The sequence below is a fragment of the Dicentrarchus labrax genome, unplaced genomic scaffold (assembly GCF_905237075.1).
Source record: "Dicentrarchus labrax unplaced genomic scaffold, dlabrax2021, whole genome shotgun sequence".
NCBI classification, from domain to species: domain Eukaryota; kingdom Metazoa; phylum Chordata; class Actinopteri; family Moronidae; genus Dicentrarchus; species Dicentrarchus labrax.
The window spans coordinates 31,451,095-31,468,601 of NW_026136719.1; the positions used below are offsets into that span (position 1 = coordinate 31,451,095).

At 42.1% G+C, this 17,507-nt stretch overlaps 1 protein-coding gene across 7 annotated transcripts in view; it reads right to left on the reverse strand.

The window, feature by feature from the left end:
* Window positions 1-17,507, reverse strand: part of znf536 (zinc finger protein 536) — a 229,003-nt gene that overhangs the window by 198,031 nt on the left and 13,465 nt on the right. For 3 of the 7 annotated variants that reach the window (XM_051379878.1, XM_051379880.1, XM_051379887.1), the window contains exon 2: window positions 5,527-5,608. The exons of 3 other annotated variants lie outside the window; for them this stretch is intronic. The gene's annotated coding sequence lies outside the window, so the exon portion shown is untranslated. Of the gene's footprint in view, window positions 1-5,480; window positions 5,499-5,526; window positions 5,609-17,507 lie in introns of those variants that run through there. One more of the 7 variants, XM_051379886.1, reaches the window with a different exon arrangement.

A 17,507-nucleotide genomic window follows, 5' to 3' on the forward strand; every position in this document is an offset into this window, starting at 1 on the left:
TCATTAACTCCCACCAAGTCTGCCACTCCTCCAGCAAATGAAGGCTGTCAGAGAGAGAGACAGAGATAAAGAGAGAGACGGAGTGAGAGAGAGAGAGAGAGAGAGAGAGAGTTTCTCCTCTGCTGTGATGCCAATCATGTCTTATTTATACCAGCGGGGTAGAGTACCACACAGCAGTGACAATCTTAACCCAACAACACTGAGGAGGAAACTGTGGGAAAATTGACCCCTCTCTACCCACCACCCCTGCACCTTATGTTGTTCTTTTTATGTCTTCTTACCGAAAAAAAAACACATCCTAAAATGGAGTGTAGCTTACAGTTTGTAGTTTGATACTTCCAGCAGTGATATCAATGACAGGTTTTGGTGTGCATCACTCGGAATAATAAAAAAAAAAAGAATTCTGTCTAAACCCATTTTGTTTGTTGTAAAGGAAGAAATCAATTTTAGTGAAAGTGAATGTGACACCTGTTTCCCCACTGTCAGCGGCCTCAAAATTCCAAAATGCATTGCAGCCAGAGGAAGAGCTGTGTTCCAGTAAAAGCTGTGACCACAAACACAAATCCACAAATGATCTGACTACCTACAGACAAGAGTTCAGACAAGTTCAGAACCATTCTTTGGGGTATATTAAAAGGCATTCTGGGAAATGTAAGAAATCACTGCAAAGAAATAGAAGCCAGGCTGAGGCTATGTGGGTACATCAAAGTAGTATTTTACTCTTAATCATTCCTGGAATGCACAATAAAAACATCAGAGATTGATGGTATGTGGCAATAATAATAGTGTCTAAACATATTTTATATAGGGTAAAACCATTTAAAACGTGCTTCAAAGTTTAGAATTTCTATTTTGTATAGGTCAGAGGTAGAAGAGAGGAAGAAGTCTTCAGATTTGAGCAGCAATAACACAATATAGAAATACATTGTTACAAGTAAAAGCATTCAGAATTTTTCTTAAATCAAAAAAGATCATTTTACTACTTATAGTTTCAAAAGTGTACACCGTGCTGCAGAATGACCCCTGTCAGTGTCAGTGTTATATCATAATATACAGTGTACACAACTGTTGTAGCTGGTCAATGTGGAGATCATTCAACTTCCCTAACAAATGTAGTAGTTCAATCGATATAAATGAATGATATTTGACATGCGGATCATGTGTTTTGTCTGTAAAATCATAATATGCACAGTAACTACTAACTATAACTGTCAAATAAATGCAGTGGAGTAATATATTTACCTATTATAAGTAGTGGAATAAAAGTAAATGACATAAAATGGAGCTATTCAAGTAAAGTACCTCAAACTAAATGTACTTTTACACCACAGCTATACATACACATTCATTGGAACCAACTGCCGTTTCCCTTTTTTTCTGCAGCAGCTTTGGTATGTCAACGTCTTATGTGTGTGTCTGTAAATGCTCATCCGTGTGTGGTTGTGTATATGTATGAGCAGGTCTGTTTACGAATCTCTTTCTATATAAGTCATCGGTGTGTGTGTGTGTTTGTGTGCATCTGCAAGTTTGTGTGTGAGTGCTCTGTGTGAGAAATGGTGTGAGAATGCATCAAGGGGAGCATGTGTTAGCTCTGCTTCCAATATGAGGGAAATCTGTGGCACATACCTCCGATATGACACAAGCCAAAACGACATGACTCACCCATGCTATATTTGATTAATAAAACTACAGCCGACGAAATGTGTTTCAAAACAACAGACCATCACCGAGGCACGGATCGACTGGAGAAATGTAGAATCATATTATTATCATTAAGGTATGGAGTGTGTGTGTGTATGTGTGTGTGTGTGTGTGTGTGTGTGTGTGTGTGTGTGTGTGTGTGTGTGTGTGAAATCTGATCAAAAATGATATCATCTGAATGTTACATTAGCAGATAAATATGTCTTCATTTTGCACTTTAGTGAGGCGTGTGTGAATGCAGGCCGCTGTCTCTGCTTGTCCCTCAGAGGACAGCTGCCATATATGTTTAAACCCCGCTGCTCTGAATCTTATAATAAATGTTATAACACGAATTTTCCAGCTTCAAGAGAAAAGGTTTCCATTGATTAGCACTTTGCAAGCAATCAATTTCTACAAACCCGCTTGACCCCCTCATCTCTTTCTCTGTTTCTCAGGAAGCCAACTCTCAGGATGACGGTCTTTTGCGAATTAAAATAAAACAGTGAAGTGAGGGCGGTAAGAGTAGTTATTGGAGAGAGGAGGAGAGGAGGAATGTTTGAGATACGTGTCTAGATTTAAGGGGGACAAAGACGAATGTGAGAAAGTCTTATTCCTGTTGCATGAGCAGCAACAACCTGATTACAGACAACTAGGCGGGATGAAGCATCCTAACCCCACAAAGCAGACATATCCCTCACTTGTTCTTGTCATATGATCTCCAATCACTCAGTGACACGCGCGTACAGTACACACACTATAACAGCCCATCACCATGAGAGATGGGGTGGCCACGCTCCTCCAGCTCCAGGAATAATGGCTTGCACCTGTTTACCATGTCACCTCTGTTTGCTAATTGTCTCCTTGAGCTCCATAGAGAGGAATTGACGGCGTTGTGGCTTTTTGACAGGCGGGTGCACGTGTGTGTGTTTGTGGCGTGGGTGTCCCATTGATTTGATGATGTCATGTGATGAAAAGGCACCAAATGTATTTTATGTTACGTAGCTCTGTCCGGTTTTGCGTGCTAATAGCTTAGGTGATTAGCATCATCCAAAAAGTGACCAAAGAAGAACTCTGAGCAGCTCCATCACTGTGTTTATTTCATTTTAACCTGCTAATGCTAACCCTGCCAATAGTTTTTAAAAACAAAAATCTGTGTTAAGTGTTTAGGAAATTTAGAGTAGAGGGAAAGTATTTCTTTGTTCATGCTGTTGCTGTATAATGAAGGCTAGATGTAATAAGAAATGTAAAGAATAACCAAATCCATCTTTATGTGTCGATATATCTCTGGATTAGGAGTGTCACCATGTACGATAATTGTCATATTTAAAAATGTAATACTGATATCGTGTTAAAGCTGCAGTAGGTAACTTTTATAGAAATAACTTTTTGTCATATTTGCTAAAATTTTGACTGTGTGCTAGTAGTATATGAGCCAGACATCTGTGGAAAAAATCTGGTTCCTCTGGCTCGTTTTAGTGTTCCTAAAGGGATTTGCAAGAATCAACCGGACCTGGATGAAAACAACCAATCAGAGCTGAGAAAGACAGAAACAGACACTTTGGGTTGGATGCCTGAAGTTCTTACAATAGCTCACAAAGCTGAGATATTTACTGAAAAATGACATGTGACCAAGGTAGGGGCAACATCGTCTCAACAGTTATGATTTTACACTGTTTTCCATTGCCAATACACACCAGTTTGCTAAGACCGTCACTTTTGCAATCAAAATGACAAACATTTTAGAGGAATTGTCTTGCTGACTATCATGTCAATTTCAGGAGAATTTCCCAGTTAATCTTTAATGAATATCAAATTAATATTTTACGCTTATCATCTCAATAGTTCTGCATCTGGACATGCAGTATTTGGAGCAAGTAGCTTGTGAAAATAAGGTTGTAAAACTAAGTAGGCCACAGCTGTTATTTCAATGTGTCAGATACATTTAATCAACATTTCATATCTTCCGCTGCTCATCTCATTTTCAGGTTGTAGCTACAGGTTGTCAACATTAATTAGGCTGCCGCTGCAAACTGTAGTGTTACCTTTTACAGCTGACATAGGGTGATCACAGGTCTGAACTGAGTTTTTGAGTTTTTTTTTTTTTATAAATGTAGTTACTTGAAAATATTAAAAGCTAAACATAATCAGATTCAATAGTAGATTCAAAAGAATTCAGGTTTGAAAGGTAAATTTGACACTGGGTTCGTTTCCGACAAAAAGCTTTAAAAAGGCTCCAACCTTAACTGGCACTGGCAGCAGTAACACGAGTTAGAGGTGTCTATTTGGGTGTCAGTTTGTGCCATCAGCAACATATCCGTCTTTCTGCTACCAGAGGTGCAAACATATGTGTCCTGAACACCAGGATAAAAACCTTTGCAGTCTTTTTCCCAAATGCTGTTTAACTGTCTAATCACATTCCATTGGATGTCCCAACATGATGTCTATTGTGAAAATAGGTGAAACCACAAAAAACCATGAAGCAATTTCATGGGATCTTTAACATATTGTACAGTATGTTATACCACTGTTTGCCACATATAGAATACTACCAACTTGACAACATAGGCAAACATTTCCAAATAATGGTGCAAGTCTGCAAATTGTGCTTGATAAAACTGAGATGCAAAGGGGCTAATGCAAGGTAGATGAGGCATGTTCACTTAGACAAACACAGTTCATATCCACTTGCAAAGTTCAGGTCAACAAGGTGACATTCACCCTACATCCACCCCACTGCGCATACAATCAGTGAGTCATATTCAACACATTCTCACTCCCAACTCATTAAATACTGCAGCTTGGTCAGTGGCCCTCCGCCTTAAAGATAAAATAATAAATAAATATGTAATGTTAAGTTAGATGTTCAAAATAAAGCTTGTGTGGTTAACTTTGTGAAAGGGTTGCAGTTTGGTTATGTTTAAGGAAAGATGTAACTTACCTGACATAACTTAAGTACATGAATAAAACATAACTTACCTAACGTAACTATGTTACCTGAGTTACAGTCCAGTGTGTAACATTTAGGAGGATCTATTGTCAGAAATAGAATATAATATTCATAGGTATGTTTTCATTAATGTATAATCACCTGAAAATAAGAATCACTGTGTTTTTGTTATCTTAGAATGAGCTGTTTTTATAGAGACCTTCCATGCAGTCAGCTATGTTTCTACAGTAGCCCAGAAGGGACAAACCAAATACTGGCTCTAGATAGGGGCATTTGTGTTGTTTATGCATTACGAGGGAGTTGCAATCTGCAACAACACTTCTAGATGCCACTAAACCTTACATTCTGGACCTCTAAAAGAAATGATTTACTTTGAGTTTTCTTTTCCTGTTTGTTTGCGCCACCCACCCACCCATATAGGGACTTTCTGGCTCTTCTTACTATGTCACCTGTCTTCCATGGTGGACACATCCAGAAATGGCACTAGAGGGATACCTACAGCAGTGGTTGATGACTTGGGAGTGAGACCAGGTTGTCATATTTCCATATTGTGTGTATGTATATGAGCATACATTCCTGCATTGTATAATGGAAGCCTGAAGGATGTGTTGCTAGAAGGGGGCTATGATTGTGAGTAACTCTTCTATAACTTTGTGGTACTACAGAGCGAAACCCTCACTGACCCACCAACAGACGCTGTAACGGGCAGCTCCGAGCTACGAATGTCTCAGCAGTGTGACTAAGAAGCATGGCACTGCTTAACAAGTGCACGCTCAATTGACTTTCCCCGGATAAACAAAGATTTGAATGAAAACAAAAGATGCTTGCGCGGGTGTGTAAGTGTGACAGGCACCTTTAATATCCTCCCCTTTTCCCGTGATCAATCGGTGTGATCGTACCTGCGCGACTGCCGCCGCTCCAACGAATGCCGGATGTCAGGAAGAGTGCCGACAGCTCCACAGAAGGTGGGACGACAAGAGCCTGTAAACAAAGCACACACACCAGGAAATTCACAGTCACCCACATTTGAAGCTTGACAAGTGTGCCACACAGACAGAAGAGAAATACCCATTAAAATACTGTGCACTGTTCCCCCCCCCAACACACACACACACACATCTTTGTTTTTCTTCAGGACTTCCTGTGAGGACGTGATGTCATTTACACATCCCTGAGTAATCTAACAAATATATGAACTGTAATTGCTTGTGTATATCAATCTTTTGCTGTTTTCATTTTCTTATTATTATTACTTTTTAATTTGACACTATAATATCCAGTCCGAGACGAGAGAATCATACTGGGACAAGATGTGCAAGGTTTATCGTTTGAGAGTTAAAATACAATGTTGAAAAAAGCTTTGTTCTCATAAGCAAAAAACTGTGAGAGGAGCCTACGCAGCACAGCAGAGGATGTTATCTGATCCAGCCTTGAAGCCCAGCCGCTTAACGCCAGAAAAATAATCAAGCCAACCCAAAGTATGTGAAGTCAAAGACTGCCACTCCCCTTTAAAGTAGCATGTAACTCAGTGAGTGGCATTTGAGCTGACAGAGAGACATAAAGAAACTGACAGCAACCGGCTTTGACTTTCAATACCAGTCATGATTTATAAAATTATAGAGCAGATATTTACAAAACCCTGCAGAAAGTTTTCACGCTCGATTAGGGTGGAAAGCCTGAAAAAGTTATATAGCTATTCTTTGTTGAATAACTTAATTTATCCATTTCTACACAGCTGACTAAACTGCTTCTGATTTACCTTTCATTTTTTGTGACATTTCCAATGTTTGCTTAAATCTGCAGGAGTTTGCTTAGACGGTAATGTGCAAGATCTTGGTTTTTGTACATTTACTTTCAATCTTTAGCGCTAAACGTTCGATGCCGTGTTGTTTCTGTACGCCGCCACCCAAAGATCACCTGTCAGTCACAGGGTGAGCAACACCTTTTCTTGTCTTTCTGCAGGTGGCGCTCTGTTTCGTTAAACATTATTACTTAAAATTTTTTGGACTGGCAAAGGAGTCCAGCAAATCCTCATGACTATTCTGGATGTGAAGAGGCAGCCAGGCATGGAGAAGCTGGCTCAGTCTGCAACGGGTGGAGGGGGAGTGGCGGTGGGGGGGGAGAGGAGGAACACAGATGTGGAGGGTCTGCAGGAGGGCCACCCAGGCCTACCCACCACTACTGTTTCAATGGAGCGTCAAGAGTAAAACTCACAACTCACATACAGAGAACACACACACACACACACACACACACACTCACACACACACACACACACACACACACACACACACACAAAGCCACGACATTGCCTTAAGTCACAATCTAAATTGGCTCCCAAGGGCATACCGACTACCTTGTTCACCAAAGGCATTGTGTATGTTTTCTGAGTGCTTAGCATATGCTGCCGTAACCTGAGATCTCTCTCTCTCTCTCTCTCTCTCTCTCTCTCTCTCTCGGTCTGTCTCCCTCGCACACACACACACATACACAAACACGCAATGTTGCAAGAAGTTGCTCTGTTTTCTCCCTTTACGTATTTCCCATCAGGCCCTTAATTAAATTCAAAATAGTTCACATCTACCTATTAAACCATGTTGCACCAGCCGCCCACCAGTCAAACCTTGAAAGAGACACAAATACAGGCAGGCATGGGGTGGGGGGGTGGGGTGGAGAGGGGAAAGAGAGAGACAGGTTGTCTTTTAGAAAGAAAGAGTGTGAGAAACTATAAGGAACTCTTCTCAGATCACAAGCAATGAGGAATGTCAGGTCTGCTTTTTATACCGCCGTACAATATTGTGATACTGATGTATGAAAGGTAAACACTGATTCTCTCTGTCATGTTTACCTGACAAAATGCAGTTGGTGAGGTGTCTGTCAATCAATCAATCAAAAAACTCTTACGTTGGTTTTCTGGACACGGTGCAGGGCCTGTTTTGCCTTAAAAATTCCGAAAAATATTTTCTAATTGTACTTTATTGCTGTTTTCATGATTAAAATTAAACATGGAGTCATGAAAATAGCTTGCAAACTACATTCAAAGGCAGATAGAGACAGGTTATTGTTCCAGCAGAGTGGAATACCACAGCAAGAGCTGCTGACACTTGATCGAATCTGCTACATCTATGATTTGATATCAAAGCACAGCGCAGAGTAATGGAAATAGCTAACATTTTAAGACAGTCTAACCTTTCCTGTGTTTACCTTATTAAAGAGTGTGTACCTTAACTGGTAGTGCAATACACATAGGGGGAAAAACAATGTGTATAAAGCCGGCAGTGTTTAAGCAGGCGAACAGTAAAGTAATAGGCAAGAGCAGTGAAGTGTTGATTCTACAAAAGATGCGGGGGGAAAATTGCACCTTAGTGCACATGCACACACACACAAGAAAACACACACACACACATATGCACATACACACACATTCCCTACCCCTCCTCAATATACTCCCACAACACGGCCGGCTGCCTGGCAGCCGAAGTTAACATTTTCAGAGAAAATATTCCTTGCCTCCAATAGTCCGATGTAATTCATTTTCCATCTCTGTTCATTAATCATTGTTAAAATTAGTGATCCATTTCTTCCACTCTGCCATCTGCACTCAGCTTCCTAACAAACATGACACCTCAGCGCATAATAAAAGCTGACAGCTACGAGGAGGCCTTTCCAAGTAGCTTTCTGCATATGTGCACCTCCACGACTTGATGCCGTTGTCAGACAAAAGTAGGTTATTTAGACCGCTGGCTGGAGAGAGCTGCATGAGTACACACACAGACAAGCATACTCAAATGTACATGGACATATATGTACATACATGTGCAGGTATACACACAGCTACAGTACATGTCAGAGGCCAAAAAAACCACACATGGGCAATCTCAGAACTTATAGTCACATGCACACACTTTCACGCACCAGCACATGCACAAAACAACAGATGTGCCTAACCTTGAATGGAATGTGCTAAAATCCTGATAAGGAAACCCCCCCCGCCCCCCATATTGCTCAGTAAAAGGGGGTAAATTGAGGAAAATGAGGAGAGGGGAAACATAAAAAAATATGAGTAAACATGAAACCCAAGGGAGCGAAAGAAACAGGGAGAAGCCTTAAAAGTATCCTGTTTACCCCTACAAGGTTTTCGCTTTAACGTCAGCTGGAGCGGTGTTGTACTTTTCCATTTGCATCTGCCGTCTCCAGCAGCTGTGGCGTTTGTGTGTGTTTGTTGTGATACTGTATATCAGCTCGGCTACACCCTGATCTCGGCTCGGCTAAGCTAAGAGCTAATTGGGCTCCGAGGTTGAGACAGTGTGGGATAGAGAGAAGGAGAAGAGAGTGAGTCACTGGGGCCAGACGATTGCCCCTCTCAGGTCACCCGGGCCTCATAAACACCCCTCTGATTCACATAAAAATACCTTGATGGAAAGCTATCGACTACCCAGATGCCCCTGCAGACACCCAGCAGCAGGCTTAATACGCTGGAATACTTTTAAAAAATGAGGTGAAAAGTGATTTCACCTCAATTTTTTAAGTATTCCGGTGTGTTTCTTACCCACAGACTCACAGTTTAATCAAGCATAAAGCAAGGATGCACTCTAATATCTGTGAATTTAGCTACATTTCTGGGTGAAATAAACAGGTAGAGCCACATTAGAAACCCAGGCTACAAGTAAAATCTTTTACTTCACACCCTGCCATTACTTATTTATGATCAGATGTGTTATTTATTGCATAATTTCTATTATCACTGAATAACTTTTCCACCGCAAACAAGTGTAAAATCATTAAAAATATATCATATTTCAAAAATTCACCACGAATAAATCCAAATGCCACCCAAGCCTCTTTCTCTGCCTCTCTCCCTTTTGCTCACTCGCACACGCACAGCTTACTCACGGTACCTTCCCCTAGTCTCTTGTTAACACCCCCCCAATGCTCACAATACACACACTCAGACACACGCACACACACACACGCACGCACACACACGGTCAGGATCCCTCCCTGGCGAGGTGTGTGTGTCTCTGCCTGAGGCACAGCACATTAATCTATATAATGCCCTCAAAGAGAAGGCTTTTTCACACCGCTAACTGCCAAGGACTACGAGGGGCAGCGGCTGAGCCATGATTCAGCTGTTAGCCCAACTGGCGTCCCTGCGCACACACGCGCACTCGCACCCCCGCACACCCCTCCCAACACACACACACACAATATGTTAGCAAGAATACACACATACACCCTTCGATGGCAAAAAAAGAAAAAACAAAAGACAACACAGACACCTTTGTGAGCTCATCAACACTAGAGTCGGGTATCGAACTGCAATAAGCTTTTTGGTAAAGAAGGAAGCGTGTCAAAAACTGGCTCAGATTCATGCTCCTCTTGATCAGGTACTTCCTGATTTAAATCTGAATTTTGACTATTTTTTTTCCATTTCTTGTGCAGCTGCTTGGAAAAATGATTTTTTGTTGTTGTTCTGAAACACGTATTGTTTTGGTATTTAAACTCAGGTATAATATTGGCATCTGGTGTTGCCTGTATGAGTTGAGCTCCATGATTTCGATTCTAAATATAAAAGTGTGTACAGAAGCTGCAAAAGTCAAGAGCGTCCCCCAAGGAATTTCTCCGATTTGACCATAAAATTCAGAAATCAGACCAAATAAATGCAGAAGAAGCTACAGCACCTCGTCCACCACCAGCAGACGCTACAGGAGAGGACGGTTTACTGCTGTTACCTTGCAGGATTTCTGGGCTTCACCGTCCTCATATTTCAGACTGTAACCTCTTGCCAGTGTGTGAAGTTGCTCCAGTGCAGATTTAATATTCATTTGTTGCACGGAGGGCCACAAAACAGACAGCTCGGAGCGGTGATTGGAGGGCCAGTGCTCAGAGACAGACGGCGAGCAGAAGAGCAGCTAAATCATCTTGACATTCACCAAGAAGTAGCCACACAGAAAGCTACTGCTGCTGTTAGTTCTCCCATCGACTAATTTGGTTCTACTTAACCCCTAAACACCCCGCGCGCGCACACACACACACACAGAAGTGGACACAAGGCAAACAGAGGCTGACACACACAAGAGCACGCACGCACACGCCTCACAGTGACACATTTAATTCCAGGTTCTCAGCACATCTGAATTACAGCAGGCTGATGAGGGAGAGAGGGCCAGGCCCCTCCGGACTGATTAGCATCATTTAAGAAAGCCTTCCTTTTTTCTGGCCGCCTCAGCGACCTCTCTCTCTCTCCCACTCGCTCTTTCTATCACTCTCTGCCACTCGCCGGGGCGACCCACCCACCTCCCAGCCTACAATATGGGTGGCATCCCCGCCAGCACAAGTCAATATGGAGTACACTCATTTACATCTAACACAGGAGAACGACTCAAGTGCCTGTGCCTCTGGAGCTATTTTATTCCTTCAAGTATTCACAGACAACTGCTTGTTAGCTTTAGATTCTGTTTTCTAAAAGTGTGGACAGAAGGACATAACTAACGCATATATACGTCAGGCGCCATATGATGCAGTTTTTTTCTGCGTGTGTAAAGTAAATAAGACAGAGCCTGTTTTATTTGTGCATATTTCCCCCCATCTAAATTATATAAGCCTTGCACATGGCTTAAAATTTTGTAAAGCTTTTCTCAAAATCCTACTTATGGTTGCCATTCTGTGCCAAAAAGTTCATCTGGCCTGTAAATTTAAGCATGGATTACAAATATTCAAATCATGAGCTTACTGTTCAAATAAACATTTCCAACAGGGAGGGGAAAAGTTGCAAGGCATACACTTTCAGCATAATTCCTCCTCTGGCACCTCCCCTCCCCTCGCTCCTAATAAAACAACCACACACAAAAAAAAAAAAAAAAAAAGCAGGGAAGAGAAAGGGTTGGGGTGGGGGGCAAGAAATGCAAAAACAAAAGACAGAGTTAAAAGTTTGGCGTCTTCATTTACCGTGCGGCTGGATAAACAGTGTTGATGAAATATGTAATTAATGTAATTGTAACCACCTATGCAATTACAGTCAGCCGGGTGGGCTCGGCTGTGGCCCCGGTACACCCTGCCATAGGACAATAGGGCACCTTATTACAGTTTTAAAAGGGGGAGGGAGGGTGAAAAAAACTGGGGAGGCTTAAGCTGGTCAGCTGCTCACCACATGGTAGAAATAATAAGGACTGAAGTCACAATCATTTCAGCTTTGGTTTAGCTTCGCTGATCACTGCACTTTATACCGGACAATGCAAATACCTGACAGACTCCTGGGCATCCAGGGGGTTTCTGAGCCACATGCAGCCTACAAGTAAAAGTCCTGCATTGAAAATGTTACTTAAAGCGTGTTGGTATTATCTGCAAAATGTACTGAAAGTATCAAAAGTTGAAGAACTTGAAGCAGAAAGATTCCTCCTCTAAATATTACACTAGCATACTTTAGATTAATCCTGCTTATGCATTAATGACCAAGGAGCATTTTATGGTTATAGTTGGTCACAGGGAAGCCAATGTTAACTACTTTATATACAGTTGAATCTGCAGTACTGGGTTCTATGTTATAAACAGATCACATTTTTTCATTTCAAATCCTAGTTCCATCGCTAACCTGTGAAAAAGCACGTATCTCCAAAATGTCGACTTTTCATGAGCTGTGAAAAACAGGCCTGTTGGGTCCATGTGTGAAAGGATTGTTTAAATAATCAACTTCAGAAGTAGGAGAAACGTCTTAATCCATGAAGGAACACTCAATCCTTTAGTTTTTCTAAAAAATCTAAAATCACAATCAAATTTGGAGATGCATGGATTTCATACGACAGCAGTGATAACAGCTGTCACACCAATGTAGTGGAGTAAAATCTCTGTAATGCCGCGCACTAGAGGTAATATTCTCATACAATGCTACATACATGCAGTACTTCAGGAAATGTACTTGGTTACTTTCCATCACATCTGTTATGACTTGATCCAATGCATTTACACTTCTATTTGAATATTTTTGCATTCTTAGTGCACAGTATGACCACCTGCTTACACACTACCCTGGAAACCAAACACCAGTCCAATGTCTAGACAGCAACTATGAGGAAAAGCGTAGCGTCAGTATAGACAAACATATTGTCACCTGGCTAAAGACGAGTCACAATTCGGGTTAAGGTGCAGGCCGCTACTCAGGCCCGTTCACACTGGCAGCCGGTGTTATCCCAGGGATTAAAATAGACTTTTCTCTGCTACCCGCCCCTGCCCAGCATTAAAGTCTTCCACATTTGCAAAATTGCAAACAGATGCAACTCAAGTACCTGCAAATAATCTGCCAAGACCAATTTCAAAAGGGAGATTTCAGAATATGTGGGAGTCATTAGAGGGAGTATTATTTCAGCGATGAGCGCGAGAGGGCCAGCCGTGTTTCACCCAACCAGATGGGTTCTGCTGCCTTTTATTCAGGAAGAAAGAGGCCGACGTGTTCTTCATCTCCCCCATTCCCCCCAAATGAAGATATATAACGTGTATGAAACAATTACGGCAGAATATTGGAAGTTTCAGAAGCAACCAAAGAATGTCAAATTTCTTTTCGAGTTTCTCAAAACAATCTTTTCATCTCCTTCCCAGTGAGGATGCTTGTGGATGGGGGCTGAGGAGGGGCGGGCTGGGGGGATATTTCAATGTAAACGAGGATACAGACACAGAGATCTGAGGCTTTTTATTGTTTTGTGTTGAGTGTTAAATATGAAAAAGAATTAAAAGGTAGACGCCTTAAAAGGGGCCTGTGGCGTATGTAAATGAAATATGTTTCAGAGCCGTAATTTGCAACTGCTGCTGTTGTTATTTTTCAGACGGTTATCTGAAGTTTCTCTGGTCGCCTCAGCGCCGCTTTAAAGCGACGCACAACAAAGCGCTCACCAATTAAAGACGATTTTTACACCAAGAACTGCAGCAAACTTCATTAGATTCTCCATCCAGCCGCTGACAAAAAGCCTATCAGAATGCATCTTTAAGTGTTGGTAATGAATAATGTATAATCAAAACACACTTTTTTTTCCTGTCTCACACTAGCCAGTCACAACATCCACCAGCCCTTATAACAAATTAAATGTTTATATCAAATGGAATTTGATTAGGTGACTATTGCTAGTAGGTTATTATTGCTGGTAGGGAAGCAGAATAACAATCTAAGGCACTTTAAAAAATGATCAAAATCACCAAGCCCTTGAAACAATACACATTCAATCAAATTCTTCATAATTGTAACAGTAGGAAACATTTTAGGCATTCCACCCACAACAAACAGGCTTTGTTCTCCTGTTATGAGAGGCAGCGAGGGGACACAATCAAGTGCGTGAGAAAGCCAGGAACGCAGGATTTCAAGCAATTCCTCCCTCTTTCTCTCTTTCTATACCCCCCCACCCCTCTCTCTCTTTTTTTTTCAGGGTCGCCCATATTATTTGCTTCCTGTCTCATTGTAGCTGGCAAAAAGAGAATTTGGTAATTGAGTGGTACAGAACATGTGCCCTCCCTGCTCGCAGATGACAGATGGATTATAAAAACTTCAAAGGCGAGCATTTGGAGCACCAGGGGAGAGATGCTAGGTATTTGAACTATCATTCTTTACCCAGGAGACAATGACTGCCTGACATGGTGCATACATCAAGGAATAGTGCAACGGCACAGACATAATCCAACACACAACCGTGCACGCACACCCCTCCTTTTACTCCTTTTCCATCTCTCTTCCTCTCCATCTCTCTCTCCCTGTGCTATATATTTAACATCCTGTTCTGAGCAACTTTGCGCCAAGCTCGGGAACATAACAAGTGGGGGGTAACGCTGAGAGTCTGGAGGAGAGAGAGGAGGCGGCACAGGCAGGGCAAGGGATCTTATCTTTGCATTTTTCTTTTTCCTGACGTGTCACCTTTTGCGGGCTTTTTGGCCCTCTCAGGGGTTCAAACTGTGGCGTCTCCTTCACCCTGGCCGCCGAAATAATCAGAGTTTAGCTTCAACAGTGGCTTTGTGCTTTTAAAAATACAGCCAGATTAACAGGCCTCGAGGAGAACTGTAAGCACTACTGTACCGTAAGTGAAGGGGAGAATGGTGGGCGGCGACGCCTATAATCATCTTATAAGCATGATTTATGAAAAGGGCCATCTGCTTTGCCTTACTTAAGCACGGAGGCAACCTTTAATAATATAAGGACATGAGGAAATGAGGGGATGGCGGGGAGGGGAGGGGGTGAGCACAAGCGAGTACAAACAATGACACACACACACACACACAATGATTTCAACAACCCAAATGCAAGAACCCCTCTCTCTCTCTTCTTCTTCCTGTCTCCTCTCCTCTTCAGCATCCAGCCATTAGTTCAGATGGCAGCTAATCACTGTTGACCTCCCCTGTCACACCATTTAACCCCGGCCCCTCCCCTTGACCCTGAAGGAATTAGCAGCCTCACTGTAACACACACACACACACACACACACACACACACACACACACACACACACACACTTGCATACAAGTCACAGACTCCCTTACAGACAGAGAAAAACTCCCTCTCTTCTCTACAACTACACAAAGAGTTTGCTACCTGTTTCCATGAGAACTCTATGATTTTTAGAATAAATCAAAGAAATATCTTGTATATGATTTTTACATGATTATCAACCGATTAATCATTTGGTCACAAGTTTCCACAGTCCAACTTGGCATATTCAAACTGCTCGTCAGAACGCAAGCAAATAATTACGTCTGAGGAGCTGGAATCAGCGACTTTTGGGCATTTTTGTTTCAAATCATCAGAATTGTAGCAGATTTCAGACAATCAACAAATCCATTAATAAAGTTAACTCTAAATTATTTCATTGTCAACTTATGATTATTATGATTGATTGATTTTTTTATTTATTAAGTTTTTTTCTATAAAAAGTGAAGAATACTCCCAAATAATTCCCAGGGCCAAAGTTGATGTCTTCAAAGTGCCTGCTTTTTATGACCAATAGTCCCAAAGACATTTAATCTACAATTATTTAAAACACATAAAAGCAACAAATTCTAAAATTTGAGAAACTAAACCCAGCAAGTTTGGCATTTTTACTTGACAAATACCTTAATTATTGATCATTAAAATAGCTGTCGCTTTATTTGTATCAGCATTAGTTGTAGCTGTTGTTCAGAGGGAAATAAGCATGTTGAAATCCTTAATTCTACCCCTAAATTCCAATGCAAGCCATCAAGAAGAATTAAAAGGCAAGGAACCAACTGACACCAGCTAAGTGATACCATAACACATTTCACACATGAAGAACAAGAACGTCTCAAAGCGACGTGGCTCTGACTTGATTGGCATCCGTGCCCCAGCTGCTGCCCTTTGGCCTCGCTGTGACCTGGAAGTGGCTCCCAGCGTGACCTTAAATAGCTACGGCGGCAGCGATGGAAGGAGGGGATGGGTGGTGGCGGGGGGGGGGTATCATAATGAGGCCATACGGCATATTGTGCTCCAAGCAACACACACACACACACACACACATTTCCACATGTGCATACAGACGCACACGCCCCTCCCCGTGTGGTCACCTTTTCAGTGTCCATCAGGATTGTCGGCCTAATCCTCGTCGGATCATCTCATCAATGCCTAGGCTGTTTATGTGTAATGGATCCCATCTAACTCCCTCTCTCTCCCCCCTTAGTGCTCCCCTTTGCTCCCTCCCTGCCTCCCTCCAGGTCTCTCGACATCCCCCTCCTCCCACCCGTCATAACCGTTCTCACTGCTCCTCAAAGGAATACACCAACTTTTTTATTTCCTTATTTCATTTTTTTTTTTATAAATAAGCTGCACTGATCTGGATGCACTGGGAAGAAACGCAGCAGATTCATCTCTGCATTTAATGTTACGTGTGGTGTCAGAGCTACAAAGGGAAACTGTATATAATTATAAACACAAAGGGATACAGATACACACTGTATCCGTCAGTATATCTGCAATATTCTATATTCAAAACCGACTGAAAAGTAATGTTTTCAGTTGGAAGGTGTATATTTAGGTCCACTTGTCAAGCTCAATTAGATTTAATTCTTTCTCAATGAAATTTGTATACATACTACATGTCTATCCTTTTGGGCTTGAACCTGAAATACTGATATTGTTATTATTGTTATTGTGGTACAGGAAGTCAAACCCTACTTTTCATACCACTCAGTTTTGGGTATGACAGAATTCAAAATAAATTTCAGATTTCTGGTCCGCCGTATAATTTTCTTGACAAACCTGTCATGGAAACTGTATAATCGTTTGTCTTTCCACCCTTCCCATCCTTCCTCACCCTCTTCATCCTCCTCCTCCTCCTCCTCCTCGAAGCCTCGCAGCATGTGTAAGCAGAAGCGCACGTGCTCCCCTCGCCCTCATTACGAGCTAACTACGCTGTTAGATTAAAAGCGTGTACAGAGAGGAAGACAGAGAGAGGGAAAGAATGAAAAGAGAGGGAGAGAGAGAGGAGGAAGAGGTGGGGGGGAAGAGAGGAACAGGCCGAACCTCCATAATTAAGATCACTTCACAGATTACCTCCGGCAACAAAAGCACGGCAAGCGGCCGCCCGCAGCCACAGAAATTGGATGAAAAAGGGGTGTTGAGGAGGAGACTGACCTCCGCCGCTCTCCGCCGGGCTCCACGCGAACACGAGCCACGGCTGGATCAAATGCCCCTCCCAGCAGTAACCAACACACATAGACACACACACACACACACACACACACACACACACACACACACACACACACAGGTACCAGACACACACTGTAGAGTCAGAGAGACTGAGGAAAAGCACACTTTGTACAGGCAGAGGCACACATACTCACACATGGAGGACTCAGCACCTGAGGACTTACATTTTATTACAGGCCACATACC